We start from the raw sequence: 12731 nt of genomic DNA, 5'->3' as shown, positions 1-12731 counted from the left end.
CACTCACTTTATTTGATTGTTGTATAATTTTTGGATGCCTTTCCCCAATCCCTAACGTTCCCTTTACTGATTCTGTCTTTTACAAAAGCACTGTCTGAGGTTATAACGAATTTCCTAGATCGTGCCAATGGTGTTAGTTGTCCTAGCATTAGGCATCCGTGGTTGAGAAAAACAAAAAAATCAAAGCAACACTAAAAATAAACAAACACAAAATCTTGCTGAATGTGTGTTCCCGTAGCAGGAAAATGGTGTAAGAAATTAAATGTATAAGTTCATGCAAAATGCACAGTTCAACAAGAAGAAATTTGATTTCCCTCTGAAATCGGTGAAATTGGAAATCAAGCTGGTGATTATTTCTAAAAAACGATTTAAAGTTATATGGTAGAAAGAACAAAAGAACTGAGTCGAATTTTATTTTGGATTGGACGTATTTTCAGAGTCTACATATTGTAAAACAAGATATATTAAGAAGCTAGGGCACCGCTATGTGCAGGCAGCCAAGGAAATCACTCCAGACCCTTCAGGGGCACTGATGAATGTGGGCTTATCTCTATGATGATCTCAAATTATCCAAAATTCCTGTTGAAAATTGGACTTTCTTTAGTGATTTGGGTTGATGTTAATGTTTTATCTCAAGCAAGAGAGTATATTACATTCCTGCACCCAGATACAAAGGACTTACCAACAGGATTTTTAAAAATCCAGCTTCAAGTATGAGAGAAGCTTAAGTTTATCTCTTTTTCTCTCTCTATCTAAATTGTGAATTACTTGCTCACGGTAAAATATTAGTGTTCTGAAAGATATGTGTTTATTTGTAAGACGATAACACAGCCTTTGGCTTCCATTTCTAAGCTTGCATTAATTTTGCAGCTATGTCTTTAAGAGATACTCTACTACCCACAAAGAACTGGCTCTAATCATACCCTCCCTGGGTTCTTGAAGAAAGCCTGTTAATGAACTAGACTGTTTCCATCCACAATTACTTTGTTGCTTTTCCTACTGTCCCACTGAAATCCACAAACTCTATATCTGCAAATACAGAGCTTTCAGATGCTACAAGTATAAGCCTGCCATTTTTAAATTTTATTCTAGAATTTATCAATAATTTTATTGGACCATAACATTCAATTCAAGGCAACATTCTTAGAATTTGAGCAATATATGTACACTTTAGTGAACATGGCTTGGAGAGACATTCCATTCCATTCACTAGATATTTTCCTCTTCTTTCAATGCCTAACATCCAGATGTTATGTTATTAACAATTTACAAAAAAAAATTTAGAGATCGGAAATGACGTCTGAGATTGAAACATAGATGAGGAGGGTTGCTATTACATGCTGACAAATATAGCTTCTAAATCACTAGGGAGAAGATTGTTTCAGTTTTTTTCTTTTCTTTTTTTTTTAATATTTACAGTCACATCAGGAGATTTTATGCAATCATCCTGGAAAACCCACCTATAAAATTAAATTGGCGAAATGTCTCCTAATTAGATATGATTATGAGTTAAACTGTTTTCTGTCATCGGAATAAAAAATATTTATGTGTAAAATGTAGATAAATTAAAATAATTTAAAAGTATCTTTGTGAGGAACAAAGTTGTGAATTCCTACAAACGTGCCAAGATCTCCTGTTCTTATGTCTTTTCATATTTATTACAAATTCATTCCTGACTACAACTTAGTACCAAAGAGAAAACATTCTGTGAATTTTTATTTATTATTTTAAGTTGGCCAAATATTTTAAGGCTACCTGGAGGATGAATAAGAAAAAGCTTCCCTTTTTTTTTGTTCCAAAATATCAGAACTGGAAAAGTAGAAAACATTATTTCTCACTGTGGTCATTTGGTTACATTAAATTTATAATTTCAATGTTCTATAACTACAAATTGAATAAATCATAAAAATATACTAACTTGATAACTCCACACAATGCATCTCTTTGAGGAGTTACAGAGGTAGAATTAATGAAAGCACTACTAAATTCTTGATTAGAATTAACAAATAAGTTTTGAATTAATAATGACCTGAGAGTATTCTTCACCTTCTAGATATCTACCATAAACCAGAAAATAAAAATTGGCTAGGAATTAGATTTTCAAATGTCATTTAATAGGAAATATCAAGTGGCGTTTGGGGTTAACTTAGAACCACTGAACAGGCTCAGAATGGCCACCCTAATGAATTAAGGTGCAGTGTACTTTTATTACTGTTTTTATGGCATGCATGACTGTCCATAGATCGAAATGTCTGCTCATAAGAAATAAGTTCCTACTCTTTGTAGGATAAGTTGTAAATAAGTTCCAAATTCTTTGAAAATTATATTAATTTGAATCAGCTAGTATCTTTGGAGATTGCTGCTTTCTGATTTTAGTGCATATGAATTGACAGCTAACTTGTAGATTTATTTAGAATTTCCTACTTCGATGCTAAGCCAGATATGAATGTATGCATTTTCCCTACATTCTCCCCCTTTTACAAAGTTGTTATCCAATCCCATCCACTAGCCCTCTGATGAACACATTGCAGTTGACTTACCAAAGCATAGCCAAGGGAGAGATAGATTAATATGTCAACTAAAGTTGACAATTGGATGTCTAGTACTCATTTGGAATAATTTCTTGGGGTTTCAGGACTTCTAGGTGAATACTTTTAGTCAGGAAAAAAAATGTTTCAGTAAAGTTGTGTAACTGCCTGGCATTTCGAAGATTCCTGCATACTGTTAAGATGCTTATGTTAAAGGCTAAAAACATTTGGTATTTTCCCAATGTGTTATGTAGATATTTTTAAACCTAATACTATATAGTGAATATATTATACTTCTACGCTTGCTCATTTTCCAGGGGAAGAGAAACACTTTGTAAATACACAGACCCATAAAAAATGCCTGACATATAGTCTGCTGAATTTCAGTGGGCTACAAGTCTTTAAGCAAGCCTGGAGGGTTCTGACTGCATTTTACTCACCATTAGCATGGTGGGGAAAGAATTAAAAATAAAACATATTAGTACCTCTGGACAAACGAATTATAAATAAAATTTCACATCTAATATTTTCTATCTAAGTGATTCGGAGGCTGATGTTTCCACTTTTATAGTTCACTTACCCGAAAAATGGGATTGAGAAAGTGTACAACAAAAGACAATTGTGAGAGTAAATTAATTGGTGATCACACAAAACCAGAGTAGTCACATATATATTCAATAGCAACTGTCAAAATATACAAAGTGATCAGAGAGTATACCTGCAAAGGTCAGTGGATGTGTCCAGAATTCTTTTACAGTACAAGCTACTACCAGTAACCAGAAAGTATATTCTAGAAAGCCAAACATGGATTAGCCTCATGCTTACACAGGAGACTGAATTCATGGGAAACTGCATTCTCTAGTTCCTAGTCTCATTCAGGACGGGCAACAGTACATTCAGGCTCTGAGGTTAAGGAACTGTATATGGTTTTACAATAATTTCCAGCCAGATTTTCAAAGAGCACATTTAAAGAGATCTGCTAGGAGCAATGACAGTCAAATTGTTCCTACAGAGAAATATAATTATTTGCAGAAGTATGGTGGAGGCCACTAGCAGAAATGAAAATGAAGGGTTTGAACAGCCTCAGAGTTTGCTGCCTCCATTATATGTTCATTCTATCATCAGATGGTCAACATGAACAGTTGGTTGTGACAAAACTGTAGATTGCCCCTTCTAGCTGCCTTCTAATTTGTCTTCTAAGATAAAGATGAAGAAAATAACTGTAAAGAATAAGCTCTAATTGTGATGAGGGAAAATGATTCATCAAGTTGAAGCATAAACACTCTCCTTTTCCCAATAAGCATTATTTTCTCCAAATATTAGTTGCACTGTAACTTTTCTTTCATGCACTTTTTTTTTTCAGTAAGAAATTTTGTTTCTGTGCAAAAGGTTAAAAAATGGCCCTTGGATTTCAATGCTTCATAGCAAGAAGTTTTTCCAGAACTTATTTTTAAAAAAGCTATACCCAAAAGAAGAGGTTGTTCATGCCCTTATGAAAAATTTTAAACACTATATTTGAGAATAAAAATTCTAAGCTATGGCTACCTTTCTCTTTCCATATAACACATACAATTTCAACTGAATCAATATGATCAATATCATTAAATTACTTAAAAATGCACTATCTTTATAATTCCATCTTTAATAAAGAGAAATTTTATTCATTTATATATATATTAACGCTTTCATCAAAAGTTGATTGAGCAACTAATTTGAGTCAAGTATTCTGCCCAACACAAGGGAACAAAGATGAATTTGCGCTTCCTACTAGTAGCTCAAATTTCCGCTGGGGGGAAAGACATGAGTACAAATAGACACAATATCGTGTGAGCACAGATGTCATTATAGCCTACAACATGGTGGTAGGAAATGGTTAAATAGTGAAAGCAAAGGCTGCTGTGGCTAGAGAGGTGCACAATAGCTCTTCCACACAAGGATCTGCTGAACAGACCATCCGCAATCTGGGAGTTCTTCTTTCCAAAAAGGAGCGCTATTTTCTATGCCTGAAGAGTAGCAAATAGCATAAAAATAAAATTAAAAGTAGTTGCCCATCCAAATACACAACTGGTCAGAGACATGACTACAGCTTAAAAAAGAGCAGAATGCCTCAGAGCCCTGCAAATGGTAACAGCTTTCATGGTTTGATGAAAAGAAATTGGCATTTTGCAATACATTAAAGGAAAGTAACTCCTGTTCTATGCAGTGACTGGAAACTCAGTATTTAACCCCTCAGCAATAGTGATATAGGAACTGGGAACAATCTGTAATTAATATTAAGAATTCCGATACAAAAAACAGACTACTCTAGTTTAGGTGGGCCTGGAACAAGTACCTTATACAGTTAAAAAAAAGAGACGATTGTTGATTGTTAAGGAAAAGAAATACTTCAGATCAGGTCAAAGGCAATTTCTTGAGCCACAAGGCTAAGGGCTTCAAAGATTAAGTGAGGAGGAATTGGAAAATAATATAGAGAACTCTGCTACTTAATAGTTATGGTTTGCTATATATAATCATGCTTAAGTAAGGAAGCCACATACACAGTTCATGTTTCATAGTATCTCTGCTATTTCCTTTTTTATATTTATTTCTTCTGGAGTAATCAATCTTTTGGTTATTCTTATGGATAGAAAGCTGAACAAGGTAGACCCTAGTTTTTGGTGTCCCAAATGGGGAAAGACATATATCCAAGGAAATACACTGTAGCTTTGTTGAGTATAATAAACAACTGGAAACAGCCTAAATACCTATAAAAACTATAAATAAGTAATTCACAGCCACCTATGCAGATGTTAAAGATTTAAGGTATAAGATATTAGATATAAAGTTATAAGGTAGATCTGGCTGTTCTGATGTACAAAGAGGACCACAATTGAGCAAAATTCAGGTGCATATTAAAAAGATACAATTAAAAACAATCTAGCTGGCTTTCTATATCTGAGAACATGCATAGAAAAAAAGAACTCTGAACAAATATACATTAGGCTGTTTGAAATATTTACTTCTGAATTAAGGAACTGAGGTCACTGAATAATTTTCTACATTGTCTACATATTTTCTCCATATCTTTATCGTGTACAACTTTACTGATCACATTATTCCTAAAAAAACATGTTATTTGTGAAGTTTAAAAGCTAGTTACCGGGGGCGGAGTCAAGATGGCGGCGTAGGCAGACTCTGAACTCACCTCCTCCCGTGGACACAGCCAATTTACAACTACTCGTGGAAAAATTACCCCTGAGACAGAACTGAAAACTGGATAAGAGGAACTCCTGCAACAACGGACAATCCTAACTGGGGTAGAAGAGGCAGAGACTCCCTTCTGGAGAGGAAAAACGCCGCCTTCACAAGCCACCAGCTTCACGGCCGCCGGGAGCAGCTCACAGGTACGCAGCGTCCGTGGAGGCGCGGGGCCCTGAGCCGGGGAGCGCCCCCGCTGTGGGCATTTTGTGGACCCAGCACAATTGAGACCAGCGGCATAATATCTGACTTTGCCTGCTACTAAAGCATTGGGTAGCACCGCCAGCAAACCCGGTTCACAAAGAAACTAAAACTGGCTCTTAAAGGGCCCACGCACAAACTCACCTGTTCCAGAAAGCATCCTAAAATCACCAGAAAGAAAGGTGCACAGTGCTTTGGTGACAAGAGACTCACCTAATAGGCCCTGAGTGCATCTCGGTGAGGGGTGAGACCTCTCCAGGGACTGGGACATTGGCGGCAGCCATTGTTGTGGCCTGGTGTGAGCGTGCTGACACACGCCATTGGAGTTCTCCCTCAGACCTGCTAGCCCAGGGTCTGCTCCACCCGCTAGAGCACCGATTTAATCCAGCTCAGCCAGGGCAGGCAGCCCACCCTAGAGACTGGCCCCACCCAACAACAAGCCCTCAGGCAACGTGTGGGCCGGCATAGATTGGTGACTGGATTCTCTGCAGCCTGGCAACTGAGCTGACTTGAGCGGGGCAGGGTGTGCACAAGGAGCGGGTGGAGAGTGTGGGGCGGTGGCAGAGTGTGTGGGGCTCCCGCCGTGGAGAGACTGGGTCCACTTGGGGAGGTCGGGGCGCTCACACGGGCAGGACTGTGTTGACTGTGTGTGTGGACCTGTGGGCGGCAGGGCTTCTCAGCCACAGAAGACTTGTACTTCTCAAAGACCCACATAGGAGGTTTGCTCCACCTTCCAAAACCTGAAACAATTGGGTGCTCCTGTGCCTGAGGCCAGCCCCACCCAGCTGCAATCCTCAGAGAGCTGACAAGAGACCTAATAGGCTAGAGGCTTACAGCAATTGTAAGGCCCTGAGCCTAACAACCTGCCACGGTGGGGGCCTACTCACTTAAAAGAAATACTGCAACACAAATGTGGTATTAGAACTTGCAGCCAACTGTGCTGGGGCTCCCCACAGCTGATAAAGAGACTGAAGGGCCCACAACAACTACAAGCAGCTGAGCATTACAACAGCTGGCCAGGAGCATAACTCAGCCTCCCTGGGCGCCTACAGGGAGAGCAAACAGGCCACAGCAGAAGGATACACGTAGCCCACATAGGGGTCACCCTGGAACATTGAGAACTGAGGGAAGCACACTGGAAGCCTCCTAAGCCATCACTTACATAAGGTCACCTATCCAAGAGCAGTAGACGTAGCTGACCAACCTAATACGTAGACACAAGCACAGGGAAAGAGGCAAAATGAAGAGGCAAAAGAATACATTCCAAGTAAGGGAACAGGACAAAACCCCAGAAAAGGAACTTAGTGAAACAGAAATGAGCAACCTACCCGACAGAGAGTTCAAACTAAGAGTGTTAAGGATGCTCACTGATCTGGGGAGAAGAATAGATGGACTCAGTGAGAATGTCAACAAAGAAATGGAAGATATAAAAAGAACCAATCAGAAATGAAGAATACAATACTGGAAATGAAAAACTCATTAGAGGGACTCAAAAGCAGAGTAGAGGATACAGAAGAACGGATCTGTGAGCTGGAAGAAAGACTAGAAGAAATTACCCAAGGTGAACAGGTAAAAGAGAAAAGAATTAAAAAGAGTGAGGACAGTCTAAGGGACCTCTGGGACAACATCAAGCGCACTAACATCCGTGTTATAGGTGTCCCGGAAGGAGAAGAGCGAGACAAGGGGGCAGAGAATCTATTTCAAGAAATAATAGATGAAAACTTCCCTAACCTAAGGAAGGAAACAGACATCCAGGTACAGGAGGCACAGAGAGCCCCAAACAAGATAAACCCCAAGAGGCCCACACCAAGACACATCATAATCAAAATGTCCAGAATTAAAGATAAAGAGAGAATCCTAAAAGCTGCAAGAGAATGTCAAGTTACTTACAAAGGAAACCCCATAAGGCTATCAGCTGACTTCTCAGCAGAAACCTTACAGGCTAGAAGAGAATGGCATGATATATTTAAAGTGCTAAAAGGAAAAAACTTACAGCCAAGAATACTCTACCCAGCAAGGTTATCGTTCAAAATGGAAGGAGAGATCAAAATTTTCCCAGATAAGCAAAAATTAAAGGAGTTTGTCACCAAGAAACCAGTGTTACAAGAAATGTTAAAGGGACTGATTTAAGGGGAAAAGAGAAGACCACAAATAGGAAAAATTATCTATTTCCACGATTAGAACGTAATGGATACAAATGCACAAAAAAGAGGTTGGATATGATATCAAAAACATAAAAGGAGGGAGGAGGGTAGTTAAAGAGTACAGCTTTCAGACAGAGGTCAAACTAAAGTGACCATCAATTCTGTATAGAAGAAGTAAGGAACAGAGAAGGACTACTAAAACACTGAGGAAAAAAAAAAAAGTTAAAAATGGCAGTAAGTACATACTTATCAATAGCTACTTTAACCGTCAATGGACTAAATGCTCCAATTAAAAGGCATAGGGTGGCTGACTGGATAAAAACAAGACCCATATATATGCTGCATACAAGAGACACACTTCAGACCTAAAGACACTCACAAACTGAAAGTGAAGGGATGGAAAAAGATACTCCACGCAAATGGCAATGAAAAGAAAGCTGGGGTAGCAGTACTCATATCAGACAAAATAGACTTTAAAACAAAAACTGTAAAACGAGACAAAGAAGGGCATTACATAATGATCAAGGGAACAATCCAACAAGAGGATATAACACTTGTAAATATCTACGCACCCAATGTAGGTGCACCTAAATATATAAAGCAATTATTAACAGACATAAAAACAGAAATAGACAGTAACACAATAATAGTAGGGGACTTTAACACTCCACTTACACCAACGGATAGATCATCCAAACAGAAGATCAATAAGGAAACATTGGCCTTAAATGACACACTACAACAGATGGACCTAGTAGATATATACAGAGCATTCCATCCAAAAACCGAAGAATACACATTCTTTTCAAATGCACATGGAACGTTCTCCAGGATTGATCACATATTAGGCCACAAAACAAGTCTCCATAAATTTAAGAAGATTGAAATAATACCAAGCATCTTTTCTGACCACAAAGGTATGAAACTAGAAATCAACTATAGGAAGAAAATCAGAAAAGCCACAAATACATGGAGATTAAACAAAATGCTACTGAACAACGACTGGGTTAATGAAGAAATCAAAGAAGAAATCAAAAAATACCTGGAGACAAATGAAAATGAAAATACGACATGCCAGAATTTATGGGATACAGCAAAAGCGGTTCTAAGAGGGAAGTTTATAGCAATACAGGCCTATCTCAACAAACAAGAAAAATCTCAAATAAACAATCCAACAATGCACCTAAAGGAACTGGAAAAAGAAGAACAAACAAAGCCCAAAATCAGTAGAAGAAGGGAAATAATAAAAATCAGAGCAGAAATAAATGAAATAGAGACCAAAAAAACAATAGAAAAAATTAATAAAACCAAGAGCTGGTTCTTTGAAAAGATCAACAAAATAGACAAACCTTTAGCTAGACTCACCAAGAAAAAAGAGAGAAGGCACAAATAAGTAAAATCAGAAATGAAAGAGGAGAGGTTACAACAGACACCTCAGAAATACAAAAGATTATAGGAGAATACTATGAAAAACTATATGCCAACCAATTCGACAATCTGGAAGAAATGGATAAATTCTTAGAATCATACAACCTTCCAAAACTGGATCAAGAAGAAGTAGAGAATTTGAATAGACCAATCACCAGTAAGGAGATCGAAACAGTAATCAAAAACCTCCCCAAAAATAAAAGTCCAGGACCAGACGGCTTCCCTGGTGAATTCTACCAAACATTCAAAGAAGACTTAATACCTATCCTTCTCAAACTCTTCCAAAAATTGAGGAGGGGGAAGCTCCTAACTCATTCTATGAAGCTGACATTACCCTGATACCAAAACCAGACAAGGACAACACAAAAAAAGAAAATTACAGGCCAATATCACTGATGAACATCGATGCTAAAATCCTCAACAAAATACTAGCAAATCGCATACAACAATACGTTAAAAAGATTATACACCATGATCAAGTGGGATTTATGCCAGGTATGCAGGGATGGTTTAACATTCGCAAATCAATCAACGTAATACACCACATTAATAAAATGAAGAACAAAAATCACATGATCATCTCAATAGATGCAGAGAAAGCATTTGACAAGATCCAGCATCCATTTATGATAAAAACTCTGAATAAAATGGGTATAGAAGGAAAGTACCTCAACATAATAAAGACCATATATGAGAAACCCACAGCTAATATCATCCTCAATGGTGAAAAACTGAAAGCTATCCCTCTAAGAACAGGAACCAGACAAGGATGCCCACTGTCACCACTCCTATTTAACATAGTATTGGAAGTCCTAGCCAGAGCAATCAGGCAAGAGAAAGAAATAAAAGGGATCCAAATTGGAAAGGAAGAAGTGAAACTGTCACTATTTGCAGATGACATGATTTTATATATAGAAAACCCTAAAGAATCCACCAGAAAACTTTTAGAAGTAATAAACGAATATGGTAAAGTTGCAGGATACAAAATCAACATACAAAAATCAGTTGCATTTCTGTACACTAACAACGAAGTAGCAGAAAGAGAAATTAAGAATACCATCCCATTCACCATTACAACAAAAAGAATAAAATACCTAGGAATAAACTTAACCAAAGAGGTGAAAGATCTGTACACCGAAAACTATAAAACATTTCTGAAAGAAATTGAAGAAGACACAAAGAAATGGAAAGATATTCCGTGCTCTTGGATTGGAAGAATTAACATAGTTAAGATGTCCATACTTCCTAAAGCCATCTATAGATTCAATGCAATCCCTATCAAAGTTCCAACAACATTTTTCACAGAAATAGAACAAAGAATCCTAAAATTTATATGGAACAACAAAAGACCCCGAATAGCTAAAGGAATCCTGAGAAAAAAGAACAAAGCTGGAGGTATCACACTCCCTGATTTCAAAATATACTACAAAGCTATAGTAACCAAAACAGCATGGTACTGGCACAAAAACAGACACACAGATCAATGGAATAGAATCGAAAGCCCAGAAATAAACCCACACATCTATGGACAGATAATCTTTGACAAAGGAGCCAAGAACATACAATGGGGAAAAGAAAGTCTCTTCAACAAATGGTGTTGGGAAAACTGGATAGCCACATGCAAAAAAATGAAAGTAGACCCTTACCTTCCACCATGCACAAAAATTAACTCCAAATGGATTAAAGACTTGAATGTAAGACCTGAAACTGTGAAACTTCTAGAAGGAAACATAGGCAGTTCGCTCTTCCACATCGGTCTTAGCAACATCTTTTCAAACACCACATCTGACCGGGCAAGAGAAACAATAGAAAAAATAAACAAATGGGACTGCATCAAACTAAAAAGCTTCTGCACAGCAAAGGAAACCATCAACAAAACGAAAAGACAACCTAACAATTGGGAGAAGATATTTGCAAACCATACATCTGATAAGGGCTTAATCTCCAAAATATATAAAGAACTCATGCATCTCAACAACAAGAAAACTACCAACCCAATTAAAAAATGGGCAAAAGACCTGAACAGACATTTCTCCAAAGAAGATATACAGATGGCCAACAGACACATGAAAAGATGTTCAAAATCACTAACTATCAGGGAAATGCAAATCAAAACTACAATGAGATATCACCTCACGCCCGTCAGAATGGCTATAATTAACAAGACAGGAAACAACATGTGTTGGAGAGGTTGTGGAGAGAAGGGAACTCTCATACACTGCTGGTGGGAGTGCAAACTGGTGCAGCCACTATGGAAAACAGTATGGAGATTCCTCAAAAAATCAAGGATAGAACTACCATATGATCCAGCTATTCCACTGTTGGGTATTTATCCAAAGAACTTGAAAACACCAATTTGCAAAGGTACATGCACCCCTGTGTTCATTGCAGCCTCATTCACAATAGCCAAGACTTGGAAGCAACCTAAGTGCCCATCAAGGGACGAATGGATAAAAAAGCTGTGGTATATATACACAATGGAATACTACTCAGCCATAAGAAACGATGAAATCCAGCCATTTGTGACAACATGGATGGACATTGAGGGCATGATGCAAAGTGAAATAAGTCAGAGGGAGAAGGTCAAATACCGTATGATTTCCTTCATTAAGTAGTAGATAATAACAACAATAAACAAACACATAGGGACAGAGATTGGATTGGTGGTTACCAGAGGGGAAGGGGGGAGGGAGGAGGGTGAAAGGGATAATTGGGTACATGTGTGTGGTGATGGGTTGTAATTAGTATTTTGGTGGTGAACATGATGTAATCTATGCAGAAATAGAAGTACAATGATGTACACCTGAAATTTTTACAATGTTATAAACCAATGTTACTGCAATAAACAAAAAATTTAAAAGCTAGTTACCAAAAAAATAAATAAATGTATGGAGTATCCAGAGTGAGCAGTATAGACGTGAAGACTCTCCTAAGGAATCCGGCTTAACCGTGGTTTTCCCTGTCGCCTGTGCCATATCCCACACTCTATAAACATAAGCCAAGGAGAGTGTGAGAGTGCAAATAAGAGAGTCGCCAAGTTGGAACAATTAAGCTTGTAGATGAAGTGGGACAGGGCAGAGAAGGGTCAGGAAATCGAGGAAGAACTCTCGGTGGAGAAAACTTTCTCAAAAGGGTATTAGAGTCTCAGACGAGCTCACCAAGCGGAGAAGGTTGGAAAATCCATTCCAGGCTG

The 12731-nt window shown here is 37.9% G+C and overlaps 1 long non-coding RNA gene across 2 annotated transcripts in view; it reads right to left on the bottom strand.

The window, feature by feature from the left end:
- The window catches only part of LOC147918075 (uncharacterized), a 200088-nt gene extending 193624 nt beyond the window's left edge, over nucleotides 1-6464 (bottom strand). Inside the window, exon 1 of one of the 2 annotated variants that reach the window (XR_015556215.1) lies at nucleotides 6180-6464. This is a non-coding gene — a long non-coding RNA (uncharacterized LOC147918075). The remainder of the gene's footprint in view (nucleotides 1-6179) is intronic. The other variant, XR_015556208.1, reaches the window with a different exon arrangement.
- Nucleotides 6465-12731: the final 6267 nt, after the last annotated feature.

Source organism: Ceratotherium simum, chromosome 2, assembly GCF_057802395.1.
Source record: "Ceratotherium simum simum isolate JZ-2026a chromosome 2, ASM5780239v1, whole genome shotgun sequence".
In the NCBI taxonomy this organism is placed as follows: domain Eukaryota; kingdom Metazoa; phylum Chordata; class Mammalia; order Perissodactyla; family Rhinocerotidae; genus Ceratotherium; species Ceratotherium simum.
This window is presented reverse-complemented; position numbering and strand designations above follow the sequence as displayed.